Here is a 20,551-nt window from a genome sequence, read left to right on the forward strand (position 1 = left end):
ACTAGGTACCAATGTCATTAGAGCAGTAAAAATAAATGTTTTGTCATACCCATTGTATATCGTCTGATATACCACACCTTTCCGCCAACCAAGGGCGAATAGACTACCTTTAATGGACTGACATACATGCAAGCCAGTACACACACACACACACACACACACACACACACACACACACACACACACACACACACACACACACACACACACACACACACACACACACACACACACATATACACACACACACACACACAAAAACAAACACACAAGTATACCCGGGTGCGTGGGTGCATGTATATGTGTGTATGGTGTTGTCCACAGGGCTCCCAGCAGAGAGAGGGACGCTCAGAGACACTGAGATAAATAGTTTACAGCTTGACTCCATTTTGTTTTTCTCACACACTTTCACAGAGCAGGGAAGAAGAAGCCTCTCCCTCCAGATGTGCTTCTCTTTTATTTAGTTGTATTTATTTATTCTCCTCTTTCTTAATATTTGTCGAGTCATGCCCCTAGCAGCTTTATGGAGCGATATGGCAGATTTACTGTGGGGAGCCGGCAGCACTGAGGGCGTCCCTGATGGAGAGAGGTAGGAGAGGAAGTGAGAGGGGAGAGTACAAGGGGGGTGGCGATAGAGAGATAAAGAAAAAGAGGAGAGAGGGAGAGAGAGAAATCAAAAGAGAAAGGCATAAAGAGAGTCATAGAGAGAGAGAAAGGGAGAGAGATAGTGTGGGTAGCCAATATGGAGGCAGGAGGAAGAGAGAGCGGGATGGAAGGATAGAGGGATGGAAGGAATAAATGAAGGAGGGAGGAGGGCAGTAAAAGCGGTGGCGTAAGCAGAGGGATAAATCTGCAGCGAGAGAGAGAGAGAGAGAGAGACAGAGAGAGAGAGATGCCGGGAAACACAGACCGCTTTATCTCCTCTACAAAGCTGCTGGCCAATGCAGCTCTAACCTACCCACAATATAGCTTTAAAGAAACACACTCACACACTCATTGTACATAGGTACACACATACATACACGCACACACAGTTTTCCTAGTCAGAGCAAGTATCCCGAAGTTCTAACCACAATACCTCAAAATCTGGAACTGTTGTTATTTTCAATATGGGATGATTTGGCTACTCCTCCATTCCAGTCAATGGAGTTGTGATTGTACTGTACATTACTAGCTGTATTATACCCTCTTCCTCCAGAACACCACCTCTACTGCCACCACTACTGTACCTGCAGCAGCAGATATACTGTCTGCCCCCCCAGGGTTGAGTTGGTGCAGTCCACATTGCCTTTCCAGGAATATGGGGAATGATTCATGCTGTGACGTCCCTGGAGGAGTGTCCGTCGTCCCTGAAGACATTCCGATGGGAAGGGAGTGGGACACACTCTAACACACACACACCGAACACACACACACACCCCACACACACACATTCTCTCTCTCTCTCTCACTCACTCACTCACTCACTCACTCACTCACTCACTCACTCACTCACTCTCTCACACACACACACACACACACACACACACACACACACACACACACACACACACACACACACACACACACACACACACACACACCCTTTGTGATGTTCCCTCAGGGTGATTTGTCATGGATTCGCTATCCCAGAGGAGGGGAGTGAGAGATTCGCACACGCTCACACAGCAGTCCACCCAGAACTACACACACACACACTCCTTGCACCATTTGTAGTGGGAGTGAGTGGGTCACACACACGCTAACGGTGCAGTCCTCTCTAAGCGTGGGATAATTGTAACTGAGGGTTTTACTAGCCCCCAAAGCCAGCAGATGGGAGCACTCTAGTGGAAAGGAATTAGACTCCATTATTTCACAGGCCAGGCTCCATCAACACAGGATAGCAGTCAAGAGGCCTGTATCTGGAAGCACAGTCATACATTTTACACACACACACACACACACACACACACACTCACACACACACACACACTTTGATGATACACAGTTTGGCATTTATCAGAAATATACTGACAATCAGAGTTTGCTGACTACCCTGGTTTCCATGGTGCTTTACTGGTGGATTTGTGACAAGCATAGAGGGAGGTTGACACACACACACACACACACACACACACACACACACACACACACACACACACACACACACACACACACACACACACCTTCCTGACACACACACACACTGATACATACTCCAGCTTAAAACACTAGAGCTTTGATCTGCTACAGTATGGATTCCCTCAGTACAGCCCCCACCCATCCCCCCACTCTCTCATTCTCTCCCTCCCTCCCTCCCGTGCTCTCCCTGCTCTCTGTCTATCCGAGCTCCAGAGGCATCAGTGTGATGTAACCACCAGTCTCCCACCGTGCTGCAGTGTCATCCCCCCAGTAGGAGGAGAGCACATCTATAGAACAAAAGTGTTGTGTTCAACAACACAACTGTTGTGTGGAGACTGAATGTGCTGCGATGTTCAGTAGGACTATTCGGTGTGATGATGCTACTTTCGTACAATACAAGGTATGCAGAGCAGAGCTATGATGATTGTGTGGTATGAAGGAGATATGAAATGACTGGCCCCCTGCTATACCTCTATAAGCCCTCTACCTTAAGGCGTCGATGTGCTTCCCAGCCCAAACCGTTCAGCATACAGTATATTATGACGACGTATTTGTTAGCTTTGGACTTCGGTAAGTTTTTGGGGGACTGTTCGGTACACAACATTTTTTCTGAAGGCAAGCCGAAGTTCGGAGCCGAAGTCTACGCCCCTTCATTGGTGATTGGTCAACAGTAGGGATTATTCAATAAAGGGATGACTTGTTTTCATGCAGATTTTTTCATTGAGAAATACAACACCAAACATCTTAGTCAGATAAAAATTGCACAGCTAAGATCTCCTCGGCAAAAAACGTCAAAATGAATGACAGATTTCTTGAGTTGTCTTAGATTAATTCTGACCATTTTGAGGAAGTGTACACTATACTGTCTACGGCGTCTCAAAATGGACAAACAGTACTATTGAGCTTTTTTTCAAATTTTACAAGCAAAGGTCTTTTAAGGGAGTATAGGATCACACTCGTTCGGTTCGTCTAGCCGACTTCGGCAAGCCGTCAGCCAAACTGAAGCATGCTGATGCCTTTACAATTCACACTGTTAAAAAAATGTTATCTTTCCTGCCGTCTCTCTCAGCCTTCTACCCACATTTGCTTTATGGTCACACACACACACACACACACACCCACATACACAAAAACACACACACACACACTCCCACATACACAAAAACACACAAACACATACACACACACACACACACTCCCACATACACAAAAACACACACACACATACCTTTCTGTGACAACTGACATGCCATGTTTCCGTGATGATAGCTGAAATTGGCTAGCTGCTGTAGCAGCCAGGTTTCTCAAGATCCACTGTGAAATTTGACGTCCGTCCAGGTAAGCAGAACATCAGGAGATTACTTCAAAACCGGCCATTATGGGCAACGGTGTGCGCTATTACCATCAAGTAGGCTTTTGCTAGGGCATTGTGGACAGGGATGGTGGATGGGCGTAAGCCACGAGCTCCGGCGCTGAGTGTCACGTGTTCAATACCAGTGCTAGGCACTTGTTTAAAAAAAAGAAATACATATAAACCCTACCCCTTACCTTAAAGATGCACTTTTTTTCATGACCCAAAATATTGTATTTTCACCTGTTTGAAGCTGGTGTAGTAAACCGAAAGTAAAAGACGCAAAAATGAAACTTGAGAACGGGAAGCACAGAAATAGCGCACATAGAACAGATCTACTGCTTCTTAGACTTGCCCAAAAAGTTACATATTGCAGCTTTAACTCTTCGGCATTAATGACTAAAGTTAACCTTCCGAAATTTGACGTTAATGGGCAAACGTCAGATTCTCCAGTGAGACTGTGAGAGCTTGTTGGCTGAAGCCTGCTGAAGGTCAGGGTTCGAGTTACACGCTAAATTACTCTTTCTCTCTCTCTGCCTCGCCATTTTTATGTTTTCAGCTCAGGCACTACTTCCATCCACTGTAGTTTATGTTGTGCTTTGTACACGCTTGACTTGAGAAGGGAGTGTGCGTGTGTGTGTGCATGCATGTGTTTGTTGCATCTGTCAGAGGGAGAACATGAGAGAGAATTCACTGTATTCACTATCACACTATGGCCATAGCATAGAGAGAGAGCGAGAGAGAGAGGAGGGTGATGAACTCTCTGTTTCAGGGTTCCCCAACATTTTATGTCCAACAAATTTGGCCCGCATGTGGTTTTATTTGGCCCCCCAAGTTTTATGAGCAAAGATGTTTTCTTTGATTTTAATTTTTTATTGTTGGACATAAAAGACTGAAAAAACACCAGGAAATCATCTCCAAGTGATTTTAATTATGGAAATCTGTTCCCAAGTATTCCCACTCATAATAGAGAGATAGGTGATCATATACAAATGTAAGCAAGGTTTGAAATGATTATGTTTTAGTCATACATTATATCTGTTTGGGCTTCTTGCAGTCAATTTACAGTCTACAAATGATTTGTAATTATGTTCCTGCCGCCCGACCATCCGCTCAAGAAAAAATTTGCCCCCGGCTAAATCTAGTTGATGGTCCCTGCTATAGTCACAGTGCTTCTCTAATGCTATGTAATCCATCAGGGTATTGTGGTTTTTAATTAACTAACTGCATGTATCTATATCTCTGACTCCAGGGCGTTAAGGTTAGAATGCAATTTCACAATTGGCTGTGTCTGGCTAATACATGCTGTTTGTTAGGTTTGTCTCACAATGCATGGAGGGCTCCATTGTAAAGAAGAAGGGTTGTGATTAGGGCTGTTGGGGTGATCGTATTACCACCACACCAGCGGTCACCAGTCATGACGGCGATCAAATTCCAGGTGACGATTTAGTCAAGGTAATTAGGATTCTCCAAGATCTGATGCTGCTGATGGTCATTAGTAGCCTACCAAACTTGCTAACTGCCTGGTACTCAGCACTCCATCGGCCCTCTAATCACTCTGACGTCAATGCAAATGTAATCAAAAATCAAGAGCCCATGAGCTCATGTTGCTCACCATTTCTATAGGCTATGCAATTGCGCGAGAAAACAGAGTGATGGCCTCTACTAAAAAGAGGAGGATCCCATCAGCTAAACCTACTGTATTTATCAACTTTCCTAATATTAAGCACATTGCTTATCTTTACAACAGGAGTATAGCCTACATGGCTGGCATGAAAATGAACCACGAGAAAAGCGTCCTCCATTCGCTATTTAAGTGCATAGATGACGTGTATTTTTTCCCGCTGCCCCTTGTTCAAAACAGGTGCATGGTAATGGTCCATTCTAAATCATGACAAATGTCACACATACATGATTTAGTATATGTAATGATAAGATTAAATCAAGAATAGTCTGATGGGTGACAATATTAGCCTATCACTTGTGAATGATGCCCAGCATAAGAAACGAAATGTCTTTTTTTTGCAACTTTTTCTAATCATAGTCGCACACCTCATGTAGCCTAGCCCATAGGACTATATGTTTTGATAAGGTTTGTATCACAACTAAAGTGGCCAAATGTTTATCAACATTTTAAACTAAACATTCTGATCTGTTGCGTCAGCCACATTGCGTAAAAATGTTTTTTGATGCTAGTGGTTGTATTAATGTGGGATCTATTGCATCCCACCACTGTCCCAGACTATGTTTGGAATATTTATTTCTCGCACAGAATAGAATAGGTCAACTTTTGTACTATGGGGGATAGTAGATTGACATAGGCTAGTGGTTTTGCTGTTTGTTATGCCTACTCATCTTGTTGGCTGACGAAATGTAAATGTGGATAGTTCTTCCAATATTTTCAATATGCACCTCGGAATTGGAAAAAGATGTGTGCAGTTGCGTCCCCGATGTGTCTGTCTTCACTTGTAGCCTGTGAAAATGACCCAATCACGTGATGGAGAGCCATGTGAGTGAGAGGTTCTCCAGAGCGCGCAGCACTCAGTAAGAAGGGCACAACACAGCACTCTGGGCCAAGGGCACAATGGCCACTGGCTGCAAAAGACATGGATTTTTTTAGGGTGCATTATGGCCACACAAAGGGGATGCCACCGTGAAATTCAAGGCATTATCAAATGCTTGTCAAATTGTGAATGAGAGACTGATGAAGTGTGTACACCCTGCGCAATAAAACAAAGCCGAACTCATGCCTTTCAAGCGACTTTTTTTCAAATCATCATTAGTCGCATCATGCAGCCTTACAATGTATTAAAAATCAAAACGTATAGCCCAACGTTTGTAGAATAACTAAAGTTGCATTAATAACTCTAAATTAAGCATATAGGAGTACTTATTTCTTTCTTAACCGCTCAACACAGAATAGCAGCATGTGCGCACTCCCTCAAATCGTTTGCAGAAAATATCCTTTGTATTTTATTCAGCTTTGTTCAATTGTATTCTTCATACTATAAAATAGTATAACATAATGCCTGGGAATTCAAAGTAAATCTTTTCTGCTAAATGAACTAGTGTAGCCCACAGCCATATGTTATAGCCAGATCAGGACCTAACATAAGGACAACTCAGAGTATGCTATTCTGTTCTTCTGAAATAGACTACATTTTCTTCATATCATGCTTCTTTAGACCTGTCTAAAATAAATCATGGATTTATTGTGAAGGTGTAGGCTATATTACATGGATTTATCAGACTTTTTAAAAGGTAGATGTTCCAAAGGTCTGCATCAGTGGCTTGAGGGAAGCCAGGAGATGCAAAATGTGTTTGTTAATTAACGGTCAATTACAGTGAGACCGACAGTTATTTGCTTGAACATCACCGGCTGACAGAATGTCATTGCCACCACAGTCCTAGTTGTGATCAGTGCAGCTTGTCCTCACTGAAAACCATATTGGTGAAGGGTTGCGGTCAATTTCATTTCAACTAAATCGAATTAATGAATTTATGTATTGAGAAATCCTCCTTAAACGTAAATGTAAGTTTTGATTGATTTTCTCTTCGATTAACCTCTTCACATGACTGAATTGAAATTGAATTGCCCAGGTCCCATATGGGTTTTAGAAACATCTGGGGTTTTCTGCCTCATCATTCTGTACTGTACCGTTCCGTTCCCACTAAGAAGACCCGGTGGTAAGTAACCCACAGTAAATGCCACAGCAACTGGGGTTGCTGCGAAACAAAGCTAACTGTTTAAGCGTGTGAACATTTGTCATTAATCACTGAGCGTGGAGCCCATAGTAGAGGCCAATGATTAACGAGCTAACAGCATGGCTACACAGACCCTACAGGATGGAGGGAGATGATAAGGAGGGATGAGAGAGAGAGAGAGAGAGCGTGAGAGAGGGGGGAAGGGAGCGATGGAGATATAAAGGGGAGAGGGAGGGAGGGAGGGAGGGAGGGAGGGAGGGAGGGAGAGAGGGAGAGAGGGGGGATAGAGAGAGAGAGAGATGGAGGGAGGGAGGGATGAGAGAGGGGGGGGGGAGAAAGGGAGCGATGGAGATATAAAGGGGAGAGGGAGGGAGGGAGGGAGAGAGGGGGGATAGAGAGAGAGAGATGGAGGGAGGGAGGGATGAGAGAGAGAGAGGGGGAGAAAGGGAGCGATGGAGATATAAAGGGGAGAGGGAGGGGAGGGAGGGAGGGAGGGAGGGAGGGAGGGAGGGAGGGAGGGAGGGAGGGAGGGAGGGAGGGAGGGAGAGAGAGGGGGGGGAGAAAGGGAGCGATGGAGATATAAAGGGGAGAGGGAGGGAGGGAGGGAGGGAGGGAGGGAGGGAGGGAGGGAGGGAGAGAGAGGGGGGATAGAGAGAGAGAGAGATGGATGGAGGGAGGGATGAGAGAGAGAGAGCGTGAGAGAGGGGGGAAGGGAGTGATGGAGATATAAAGGGGAGAGGGAGGGAGGGAGGGAGGGAGGGAGGGAGGGAGGGAGAGAGAGGGGGGATAGAGAGAGAGAGAGATGGATGGAGGGAGGGATGAGAGAGAGAGAGCGTGAGAGAGGGGGGAAGGGAGTGATGGAGATATAAAGGGAGGGAGAGAGAGGGGGAGAGAGATGGAGGGATGAGAGAGAGAGCGTGAGAGAGGGGGGGAAGGGAGTGATGGAGATATAAAGGGGAGGCAGAGAGAGGGGGAGATAGGGAGGGAGGGATGAGAGAGAGAGAGCGTGAGAGAGGGGGGGAAGGGAGATATAAAGGGGAGAGGGAGGGAGGGAGAGAGAGGGGGAGAGAGAGATGGAGGGAGGGAGGGATGAGAGAGAGAGAGGGGGAGAAAGGGAGCGATGGAGATATAAAGGGGAGAGGGAGGGAGGGAAAGAGACGGGGGGATAAAGAGAGAGAGATGGAGGGAGGGATGAGAGAGAGAGAGAGGGGGGAAGGGAGCAATGGAGATATAAAGGGGAGAGGGAGGGAGGGAGGGAGAGAGAGGGGGGATAGAGGGAGAGAGATGGAGGGAGGGAAGGATGAGAGAGAGAGCGTGAGAGAGGGGGGAAGGGAGCAATGGAGATATAAAGGAGAAGGAGGGAGGGAGAGAGAGAGAGAGCGTGAGAGAGGGGGAGAAAGGGAGCGATGGAGATATAAAGGGGAGAGGGAGGGAGGGAAAGAGACGGGGGATAAAGAGAGAGAGAGAGAAAGATGGAGGGAGGGAGGGATATATAAAGGGGAGAGGGAGAGAGGGAGGGAGGGACATATAAAGGGGAGAGGGAGGGAGGGAGGGAGAGATATATAAAGGAGGGAGGGAGGGAGGAATAGGAAGGAGATGGACAGTACATGTAACAGCCATAATATGTGAAGTGCACCCACACATTCTGTTCCTTTCCATTCCTGGCTGATGGAATTACTGCTATAATGGCCAGGTAATTATTCTGCAGGACATTTGGCTTTACCTTACAAAAGACTGAATTATGTATTCAGGTGTGTGTGTGTGTGTGTGTGTGTGTGTGTGTGTGTGTGTGTGTGTGTGCGTGCGTGCGTGTGCGTGTGTGTGCGCGTGCCTGTGTGTGCATGTGCCTGTTTCAAGTTTCAAGTTTTATTAGGCATATGTACAGGATTCACATGGTCCAATGAAATGCTTACTTGCAGGCTCCTCCTCAACAATGCAGCAACAATAAGTCATAAAAGCATGTGTGTGCATCAATTTCAGCATTGTCTTTTAAAAAGGCCAGTATTATGTATTCATGGTCCTTTTAGGGTAGAACTTGGTTAAACTACATATGGTATATGTATATGTTAACCCAGTTAGATAGACTATGTTGTTTGTTAAAGCCTAAACACAGGCTTGTTTAGTACAGGGTTTTCTATTCATTCCATTATTTCCACTAAATGGAGGCAGATCTTTATAGAGATGTGATTGGTGATGGTCCCACTTACCAAAGCGCTGGTTCATTGACACTGTCAGAGAACCAACTGTGTTTACTGGCGGATTGATAACGCTTGGCTAAGCTAGGGGAAGTGAAACACTTCATCAGACTTCTCTAGCTTTCTTTTAGATTCTCTCTCTTGAGATGCTCCTGTTTTCACCCATGTCTTTCTCTGTCTTGTGTTCTCTCTCTCTCTCTCGCTCTTCTGAGTGAAGCCTGTCCCTTGCTCACGATGGGAGAGAGAGAGTGAGTGAGTGATGGGGGTGATGGGGACAGGGAAATGAGCCCTGGGTGAACCTGTCAGAGTAAAGAGCATCTGAAAGACCCTGTCGCTCCTCACACACACACCACAGGGGGTTGGTGGCACCTTAATTGGGGAGGATGGGCTCGTGGTAATGACGAGTGGAATAGGTGGAATGGTATCAAACACATGGTTTCTACGTGTCTAGTGCCGTTCCATTTGCTCCGTTCGGCCATTGTTATGAGCCGTCCTCCCATCATCAGCCTCCTGTGACACACACACTCTCCAGAAGGAAATGGCTCATAAGTAGACCACTTCAGGTGTGTGGTTAGAAGGGCCTTATTGCCAGCCATATGTCTGGGGACAGGGAAGGAGGAAGGGGAAGATGGTTAGGATAGAGGGTTAGGATTAGTGGAAGTTGTCAGAAGACCACCTCTATTCCCTTACAAAATGATTGTGTTGAGAATGATGCATCGGACTTACACTGTATAGCGATTTCACGGGGAAAGAGAGAGAAGGAGAGGGAGAGAGAGGGGGAAGAGAGACGGGAAAGAGAGAGGGGGGATGTTGGAAGATAAGGTATACAGAGTAATAGAGAGAACGGTGAAATGGGGGAGAACGGAGATAGAGGATGAGAAAGGGGGGAAAGAGAGGGCGAGAAAAACAGAGACGGGGTAGAGAGAGAGGTGGAAGGAGACGGCGGGATTGGGGGACAGATGGAATGACATGCGTGAACAGCAAAGTGAGCTGGGGGAAAGGCTGCTTTGCCATTCACTTTGAAGCCTGCTCCACTTCTGTCTGTCTTGCATAACAGAGCCAAGGAAACAAGGCGAGAAGAGAGAGGAGGGGAGGAGGGAGAAGAGAGAGGAGGGGAGGAGGGAGAAGAGTGAGGAGGGGAGGAGGGAGAAGAGTGAGGAGGGGAGGAGGGAGAAGAGAGAGGAGGGGAGGAGGGAGAAGAGAGAGGAGGGGAGGAGGGAGAAGAGAGAGGAGGGGAGGAGGGAGAAGAGAGAGGAGGAGAGGAGGGAGAAGAGAGAGGAGGGGAGGAGGGAGAAGAGAGAGGAGGGGAGGAGGGAGAAGAGAGAGGGGGAGGAGGGAGAAGAGAGAGGAGGGGAGGAGGGAGAAGAGAGAGGAGGGGAGGAGGGAGAAGAGAGAGGAGGGGAGGAGGGAGAAGAGAGAGGAGGGGAGGAGAGAGGAGGGGAGGAGGGAGAAGAGAGAGGAGGGGAGGAGGGAGAAGAGAGAGGAGGGGAGGAGGGAGAAGAGAGAGGGGGAGGAGGGAGAAGAGTGAGGAGGGGAGCAGGGAGAAGAGAGAGGAGGGGAGGAGGGAGAAGAGAGAGGAGGGGAGGAGGGAGAAGAGAGAGGAGGGGAGGAGGGAGAAGAGAGAGGAGGGGAGGAGGGAGAAAAGAGAGGAGGGGAGGAGGGAGAAGAGAGAGGGAGCCAAGAGACAGGAGGACACATCCAATTCAGAGCTTCTGATGCTTCCGCTCTCCCATTGGCTAGATGAGGATTTGGGGATTGTCACCACATTCTGGGTTGTGATTGGCTAAAAGTGTTCAGTGCAAGGTCAAATGAGGTTTAGGACTTTAGATTACTCAGAGGTATAGGAGAGGGAAAGAGGGAGAGGGAGACATGAAGACATGAGACATGAAGAAAGGGTGATAGAAAGAGAGAAAGCAGGGCTATTAGTGAGAGAGTTAGAGATGAAGGTGTGTGTGTGCATGGTACAGTGTCATAGTAAGGAGCATGTGCATATATATATATATATATATATATATATATATATATATATATATATATATATATATATTGCACCCAAAAGATTCCTTTATTATCTCTCCTCTCTCCTGTATAGGAAACAGGCAAAACACACACACACACACACACACTCGGATCCTCCTTAATTGCCATCTGCAATCTGCGTGCTGTACACAATCAGTAATTTGTGCAGAAGCGCGGTACGGGGTAAATTACTGAGGCTCATTTACATGTGTGTTAATGGACTTCCTTACTTACTGGAGGAGACTACTCTCTCTCTCATTCTCTCTTTCACACTCTCACTCACTCACTCACTCACACACACACTGCCTGTCTCATTCTCTGTGTGTATGGGACCGTGGAAAAATAAGTAAAAGAGAGAGAGAACAACGTATGGTGGTGAATGTATCAGGGGCCAATGCAGCCCGGCGTCAAAGCTAGCTAGCCAGACCATAGTGTTAGCCATGTCTTCAATCTCCAGAGCTTAGTCCACCAAGTCAAGTGGATCCTGTAAGGTCAGACTCTTCTCTTAACTCACTGTAGAGATGGAAAGCTATAGTAAACAGCAATCCTACACTGTCCTCCATCCCTCCTCTCCACTCTGTCCCCTATCTCTCTCCCCTCTCCCCCATCTCTCTCTCCCCTCTCCACTCTCCCCTATCTCTCTCCCCTCTCCACTCTGTCCCCTATCTCTCTCCTCTCTCCACTCTGTCCCCTATCTCTCTCTCTCTCCTTTCCACTCTGTCCCCTATCTCTCTCTCCTCACCACTCTGTCCCCTATCTCTCTCTCTCTCCTCTCCACTGCTCTGTTTTCCTCTCCATCCTCTCTCCCCTTCTCCATCCTCTCTCCCCTTCTCCATCCTCTCTCCCCTTCTCCATCCTCTCTCCCCTTCTCCATCCTCTCTCCCCTTCTCCATCCTCTCTCCCCTTCTCCATCCTCTCTCCCCTTCTCCATCCTCTCTCCCCTTCTCCATCCTCTCTCCCCTTCTCCATCCTCTCTCCCCTTCTCTATTCTCTCTCCTTTCTTCCCATTCTCAGCTCTTTCCCCTTCTTTCCCTCTTCTCTCCTTTCTCCATCCTCTGGAAGGTGTAATCAGTGTAGAACAAAGGAATGGTGACTTTTTAACTACAGGCTCTGTTTTTCTTAATGACTGCCCTCCATGCCAATAATTACTCCCTGGATTTAAATAACACACACACACACACACACACACACACACACACACACACACAGGTTACTAAGCAACAGTCACACAGCTGAGGGTATTTTGGTATTGTGGTATAGTGTGTGTTAGTGTGTTCAATTCTGCTTCTGTGATACGTCAAGCAAACTTTCTTAGCAGATAACGACAACATGACAACAACAGTAGCTGTAGATGATGTAATGAAAAGGTGGAGGATGGTTGATAATGGAGGACATCAGGTGGATCCACGTCTGGCAGAACTCCTAGGTCCTGGGGAACAGGAGCTGAGTTAAAGGGAACAGGGGAGTGGACAGAGACGTAAACAAGCAAACACACAGGTTACATGTCGATCAGGTTTGTAAAAATACAGTTATTGATTGGTTTAATTTAAATGAAATGTTGGATTAGACATGCAATAATGCTAATGGCAGACATAGATAAGAAAGAAAGGATACCTGTCTGTAATGTTTGACGTTAGAGGGGTTGATGAGGGTGGTAAGGAATGAGAGGAGGTCTCCAGAGATGGAAAAGGGAGGAGGGTATGGGAGGAGGGTATGGGAGGAGGGTATGGGATGAGTGTGCAGATTGTTGGGTAATCAGACGTCACTAGATGCAGAATTCCGTCTGGAGGGAGAGGAGAGAAAGAGTTCAAGGAGGAGGAGAGAGGGAAGAGGCAGAATCAAGAGACAGGAGGTGCTCTAGCTAGTTCTTCATGTCACTTGTCCTCGACAGCGAGCCAGTCTCAGAAGGGGGGCTTGAATTTTGCTCCAGCTGGTCGTCGTCTCGCCTCCGTCTCGGAACATGGCAGAACCCCTGGAGATCAAAAGCAGAGGAAAGGGAAGAGCGGAGGGGTCAGGGGTAGCAGGATGAAAAGGCAAACACAAATGTTTCTTCATTTCCAATAACACGGGCCTGGTTTAGTTGAAAGCTCTCTCACCACGGCAAGGTACAGGCTGAGAGGTATTTGTATGTTTTATAAACCCAGTTTAATTAAGGCCCTTATCCTCCTACTCTATCTTTTCAACGTTTGTGTCACGGATGTCTTCGTCTTCTGCCGATAGTGCGAAATCGTCATCAGAAAAGCTAGACCAATACGCAGCAGGTACGTGTATGCTCATTTTGACTTTTATTTAACTATCAACAATGAACGTACAAAAAATAACAAAAACACGAGAACGAGCGAACAACCACAAACAGTCTGGCAAAGCCTAGGGCTGAACACAGAACAATCACCCACAAATCACAAACACACCCTTATATATGGGACTCTCAATCAAAGGCAGATAGACAACACCTGCCTTCAACTGAGAGTCCCAACCCCAATTAACCAACATAGAAACACACTCACCAGACTAGACATAGAAATACATAAACAGACTATAAACCAAAACCCCGGAAATACTAAATCAAACACCCCTTAACCAAACACACCACCCTGAACCACATAAAACAAATACCCTCTGACACGCCCTGACCAAACTACAAAACAATTAACCTTATATACTGGCCAGGACGTGACAGTACCCCCCCCTTAAAGGTGCTACCCCGGAAGTACCTTAACAAAAAAAAATACCCCTAAACAATACCCAAAAGAAAAATTCCCCCTTAAGGGTAGGGAAGGGAGGGTGGCTGCCGTCAACGACGGCACTGTGCTACACCCCCCCTCCCCAACCCACCTATTTTTGGAGGTGGCTCCGGCTCAGGCCGTTCCAGGCTGTCTGGGCAGTCTGGCAGCTCGGGACAGTCTGGGCAGTCTGGGCAGTCTGGGCAGTCTGGGCAGTCTGGCAACTCGGGACAGTCTGGGCAGTCTGGCAACTCGGGACAGTCTGGGCAGTCTGGCAGCTCGGGACAGTCTGGACAGTCTGGCAACTCGGGACAGTCTGGACAGTCTGGCAACTCGGGACAGTCTGGAAACTCGGGACAGTCTGGCAACTCGGGACAGTCTGGCAAGTCTGGGCAGTCTGGCAACTCGGGACAGTCTGGGCAGTCTGGCAACTCGGGACAGTCTGGGCAGTCTGGCAACTCGGGACAGTCTGGGCAGTCTGGCAACTCGGGACAGTCTGGGCAGTCTGGCAACTCGGGACAGTCTGGCAACTCGGGACAGTCTGGCAAGTCTGGGCAGTCTGGCAAGTCTGGGCAGTCTGGCAACTCGGGACAGTCTGGGCAGTCTGGCAACTCGGGACAGTCTGGGCAGTCTGGCAACTCGGGACAGTCTGGGCAGTCTGGCAACTCGGGACAGTCTGGGCAGTCTGGCAACTCGGGACAGTCTGGGCAGTCTGGCAACTCGGGACAGTCTGGGCAGTCTGGCCACTCCGGCAGTTCAGGGCAGTCTGGCCACTCCGGCAGTTCAGGGCAGTCTGGCCACTCCGGCAGTTCAGGGCAGTCTGGCCACTCCGGCAGTTCAGGGCAGTCTGGCCACTCCGGCAGTTCAGGGCAGTCTGGCCACTCCGGCAGTTCAGCGCAGTCTGGCCACTCCGGCAGTTCAGCGCAGTCTGGCCACTCCGGCAGTTCAGCGCAGTCTGGCCACTCCGGCAGTTCAGCGCAGTCTGACCACTCCGGCGACTGTTGACTGACGGGCAGCTCCGACGCCTGTTGACTGGCGGGCAGCTCCGACGACTGTTGACTGGCGGGCAGCTCCGACGACTGTTGACTGGCGGGCAGCTCCGACGACTGTTGACTGGCGGGCAGCTCCGACGACTGTTGACTGGCGGGCAGCTCCGACGACTGTTGACTGGCGGGCAGCTCCGACGACTGTTGACTGGCGAGGCTGGGTTTACGCACTTGCCGTTTAGTGCAGGGAGCGGGAACAGGACGAGTCGGACTGGGTGGACGCACTTCCGGGTCCGCACGAGAGACAGGAGCTGGAAACCCAGGGCTATGGAGGCGCACAGCCGGTCTAGATCTTACCTCCTGCACAACCCGCCTTGGCTGGATGGAACTAGTAGCCCTGTACGAGCGGAGTGCTCGTACAGGGCAGACTGGGCTGTGCAGGGGCCTGATGGTAGCCGTGCGTAGAGCGGGAGTTGGGTAGCCTGGTCCTTGGAGGCGTACCGGCGACCAGATGCGCTGCGCAGGCATCCTCCTACCAGGCTGGATGCCCGCTCTAGCACGGCACCTGCGAGGGGCTGGAATAACTCGCACCGGACTGTGCGTGCGTATGGGTGAGATAGTGCGCTTCTCAGCAAAACATGGCGCTCCCCACCTCATACGCTCCTCCATATAACCACGGGTAGCTGGCTTCCGGCTCTTCCTTCGCCTAGCCAAACTACCCGTGTTCCCCCCCCAAAAAAATTATTGGGGGTGCCTCTCGTGCTTCTCCCTCAGCGCGTCTCTGGCCTCGTACCATCGCCTCTCCGCCTTGGCTGCCTCAATTTCCCACTGCGGGCGCTGATAATCCCCAGCCTGATGCCAAGGTCCGGCCCCGTCCAGAATTTCTTCCCAAGTCCACTTCTCCCGCCAGTCCAACTCGAACGCCGTCTGCTCCTTCCTCTGCTGCTTGGTCCTTTGGTGGTGGGTGATTCTGTCACGGTTGTCTTCGTCTTCTGCCGATAGTGCGAAATCGTCATCAGAAAAGCTAGACCAATACGCAGCAGGTACGTGTATGCTCATTTTGACTTTTATTTAACTATCAACAATGAACGTACAAAAAATAACAAAAACACGAGAACGAGCGAACAACCACAAACAGTCTGGCAAAGCCTAGGGCTGAACACAGAACAATCACCCACAAATCACAAACACACCCTTATATATGGGACTCTCAATCAAAGGCAGATAGACAACACCTGCCTTCAACTGAGTCCCAACCCCAATTAACCAACATAGAAACACACTCACCAGACTAGACATAGAAATACATAAACAGACTATAAACCAAAACCCCGGAAATACTAAATCAAACACCCCTTAACCAAACACACCACCCTGAACCACATAAAACAAATACCCTCTGTCACGCCCTGACCAAACTACAAAACAATTAACCTTATATACTGGCCAGGACGTGACAGTTTGACCTGATGGGGCTTGGTAGGTGTAGCAATATGGTGATGACTCCACCCTGCTGTGTAATGGGCTCCGGGACACTTCTGCCATATTACTGACGCAAATCTAGAACCTCCAGATAGGCAAACACTAACCAGAAACCAATGTCCAATTCCAAACCAACCCTAAAGTTTGGCTAGGGAGAAGGGGTTATTAAGGCCCAGTAAGGAACTGGGCAACTGAATAGTCAATTTCAGTAAATAAATATATTTACTATGCAAATGAACACATTTACAGCCAATTCAAGAGCGTTTAAAATATGTATCAGCAAGCAGACTCCTTCAACTCACAGAATTTTTGTACAAATATTTACATTATTGTAAATGTTACTTGCAATACAAGACAGTTACTGTACTATACATGTGCTGCAGTGCCTTCAGAAAGTATTCATACCCCTAGACTTATTCTAAATTTGTTTGTGTTGCAGCCTGAATTCAAAATGGATTAAATAGATAGTTTTTCTCACCCATCTACACACAACCCCAAAATAATAACAAAGTGAAAAAAAATTAAAATAAATGTTGCACATTATTATTACCCAAATTCTTAAAGCTCTGTCAAATGAGTTGTTGATCATTTCTTGACAACCATTTTCAGGTCTTGCCATAGATTTTCAAGTAGATTTCAGTCAAAACTGTAACTTGGAGATTCACTGTCTTATTGGTAAGCAGCTCCAGTATAGATTTGGCCGTATTTTAGGTTATTGTCCTGCTAAAAGGTGAATCTCCCAGTGTCTGGTGGAAACCAATGAAGAAGGCACAGTGATGCCGAAACAAATGGAGTGTGCGACTCTCTTTGTGTTTATAGGAAAGTAGACTGAACCAGGTTTTCCTCTAGAATTTTGCAGGTGCTTAGCTTCATTCCGTTTCTTTTTATCCTGAAAATGTCCCAGTCCTAAACGATTACAAGCGTACCCATAACATGATGCAGCCACCACTATGATTGAAAATATGGAGAATGGCACTCAGTAATGTGTTGTATTGGATTTGCCTCAAACATAATATTTTGTATTCAGGACAAATTGTTAGCTGCTTTGCCACATTTTTTGCATTATTACTTTAGTTCCCTGTTGCAAACAGGATGCATGTTTTGGAATATTTTTATTCTGTACAGGCTTCCTTCTTTTCACTCTGTCAATTAGGCTAGTATGGTGGAATAACTACATTATTGTTGATCCATCCTCAGTTTTCTCCTATCACAGCCATTAAACTCTGTAACTGTTTTAATGTCACCATTGGCCTCATGGTGAAATCCCTGAGCGGTTTCCTTCCTCTCTGGCAACTACGTTAGGAGGGACATCTGTATCTTTGTAGTGACTGGGTGTATTAATACCAAGTGTAATTAATAACATCACCATGCTCAAAGGGATATTCAATGTCTGCTTTTTTTGAACCCATCTACCAATAGCTGCCCTTGTTTGTGATGCATTGGAAAACCTCCCTGGTCTTTGTGGTTGAATCAGTGTTTGAAATTCACTGCTCGACTGAGGGACCTTACATATGTGTGTGGGGTAGAGATGAGGTAGTCATTCAAAAATCATGTTAAATGCTATTATTGCACACGGAGTGAGTCCATGCAACTTATCATGTGACTTGTTAAGCACATTTTTACTCCTGAACTTATTTAGGCTTGCCATACAAAAGGGTTGACTACGTATTGACTCAAGACATGTCATTACCTTGTAGAAATGTTTAAAGATATATATATTGCACTTTGACATTATGGGGTGTTATGTATAGGCCAATGACCAAAAATCTTAATTTAATATTTGTTTAATTAAGGCTGGAACACAAGAAAATGTGGAAAAAGTCAAGGTGTGGGAATACTTTCTGAAGCCACTGTACAGTATATACAGTAGTTTCCAACCAACTTACCAACTTTCACACAGCCAATGGTTTTTGCTCCTGCCTGTTAGTACAGTAGCTGGAACCTGCTATAGCCAGTGTAATGAGACTGATCTAACCAAGGACAGAGTGTGAATTCCGAGTTTGTTGTAGTTCTCTCTGTGTTTGTCTTGATCAGGTTAAAGGTGACTAGGACTGTGTGTGTTTAATCTGCACTCTGCTTAACATCATCCACAGCCCTGACATCTTCCCCAATATTTGGAACCAAGGACTGATCACCCTAATCCACAAAAGTGGAGACAAATTTGACCCCAATAACTATATGCATCAACAGCAACCTTGGGAAAATCCTATGCATTATCATTAACAGCAGACTCATACATTTCCTCAGCAAAAACAATGTACTGAGCAAATGTCAAATTTGCTTCTTACCAAATGACCCTACGACAGACCACATATAGACCCTGCACACCCTAATGGACAAACAAACAAACCAAAACAAAGGCAACGTCTTCTCATGCTTTGTTGATTTCAAAAAAGCCTTCAACTTGATTTTGCAAAAGAGAAAGTGGTGTTGGGGGAAAAACATACAACATTATAAAATCCATGTACACAAACAACTGTGCGGTTAAAATTGGCAAAAACACACACATTTCTTTCCACAGAACAGTCTGTAGCACCCGGCCTCACCCTACTAGAATCTGAAGTCAAATGTCTACTGTTTGCAAAAAATATCCTCAGTGTACAATGTAAAACACCAAATAATGCATGCAGAGCAGAATTAGGATGATACCCTCTTATTATCAAAATCCAGAAAAGAGCCGTTAAATTCTACAACCACCTAAAATGACGCGATTCCCAAACCTTCCATAACAAAGCCATCACCTACAGAGAGATGAACCTGGAGAAGAGTCCCCTAAACAAGCTGGTCCTGGGGCTACCCAACCAAATCATGAGAGAACAAAAAGATAATTACTTGACACATTGGAAAGAATGAACAAAATAACAGAGCAAATTAGAATGCTATTTGGCCCTAATCAGAGAGAGTACACAATGGCAGAATACCTGACCACTCTGACTGACCCAAACTTAAGAAAAGCTTTGACTATATACATACTACAGTGAGCATAGCCTTGCTATTGAGAAATGCTGCCGAAGGCAGACCTGGTTCTCAAGGTAAAAAAGGCTATGTGCACACTGCCCACAACATTTGGTGGAAACTGAGCTGCACTTCCTGACCTCCTGCCAAATGTATGACCATATTAGAGACACAAATTTCCCTCAGATTACACAGACCCACAAAGAATTTGAAAACAAGTTCAATTTTGATAAACTCCCATATCTATTGGGTGAAATACCACAGTGTGCCATCACAGCAGCAAGATTTGTGACCTGTTCCACGAGAAATGGGCAACGAATGAAGAACAAACACCATTATAAATACACCCCGTATTTATGTTTATTTATTTTCCCTTTTGTACTTTGACAATTTGCACATCATTACAACACTGTATATAGACATAATATGATATTTGAAATGTCTTTATTCTTTTGGAACTTCTGTGAGTGCAATGTTACTGTTAATTTTCATTGTTTATTTCACTTTTGTTTATTATCTATTTCTGTCACGTCCTGACCATAGAGAGCTCTTATTTTCTATGGTAGAGTAGGTCAGGGCGTGACTGGGGGGGGTTTATTCTAGTTTTATTTTTCTATGTTGTTTGGTTCTAGTTTCTGTTTTTCTATGTTGGGGTTTTTGGATGATCCCCAATTAGAGGCAGCTGGTCATCGTTGTCTCTAATTGGGGATCATATTTAAGTAGTTGTTTTTCCCACCTTGTTTGTGGGAGATTATTTTGAGTTAGTGCATGTTGCACCTCTTTCGTCACGGTTTTTTGCTTATTGTATGTCTTGCATAGTTTCACATTATAATAAAATATGTGGACCGATATTCACGCTGCGCCTTGGTCCGTTCCTACACACAATTGTGACAATTTCACTTGCTTTGGCAATGTAAACATATGTTTCCCATGCCAATAAAGCCCTTAAATTGAAATTTAATGGAGAGAGAGAGAGAGAGAGAGAGGGGGAGGTTTGGGGAGGTTAAGAGGGGT

The 20,551-nt window shown here is 46.5% G+C and overlaps 1 protein-coding gene across 4 annotated transcripts in view; it reads left to right on the top strand.

Annotated features, from left to right (window-relative positions):
- LOC115155834 (interleukin-1 receptor accessory protein-like 1) overlaps positions 1-20,551 on the top strand; it is a 333,713-nt gene that overhangs the window by 231,474 nt on the left and 81,688 nt on the right. The window lies entirely within an intron of this gene.

This window comes from Salmo trutta, chromosome 20, assembly GCF_901001165.1.
Source record: "Salmo trutta chromosome 20, fSalTru1.1, whole genome shotgun sequence".
NCBI lineage: Eukaryota > Metazoa > Chordata > Actinopteri > Salmoniformes > Salmonidae > Salmo > Salmo trutta.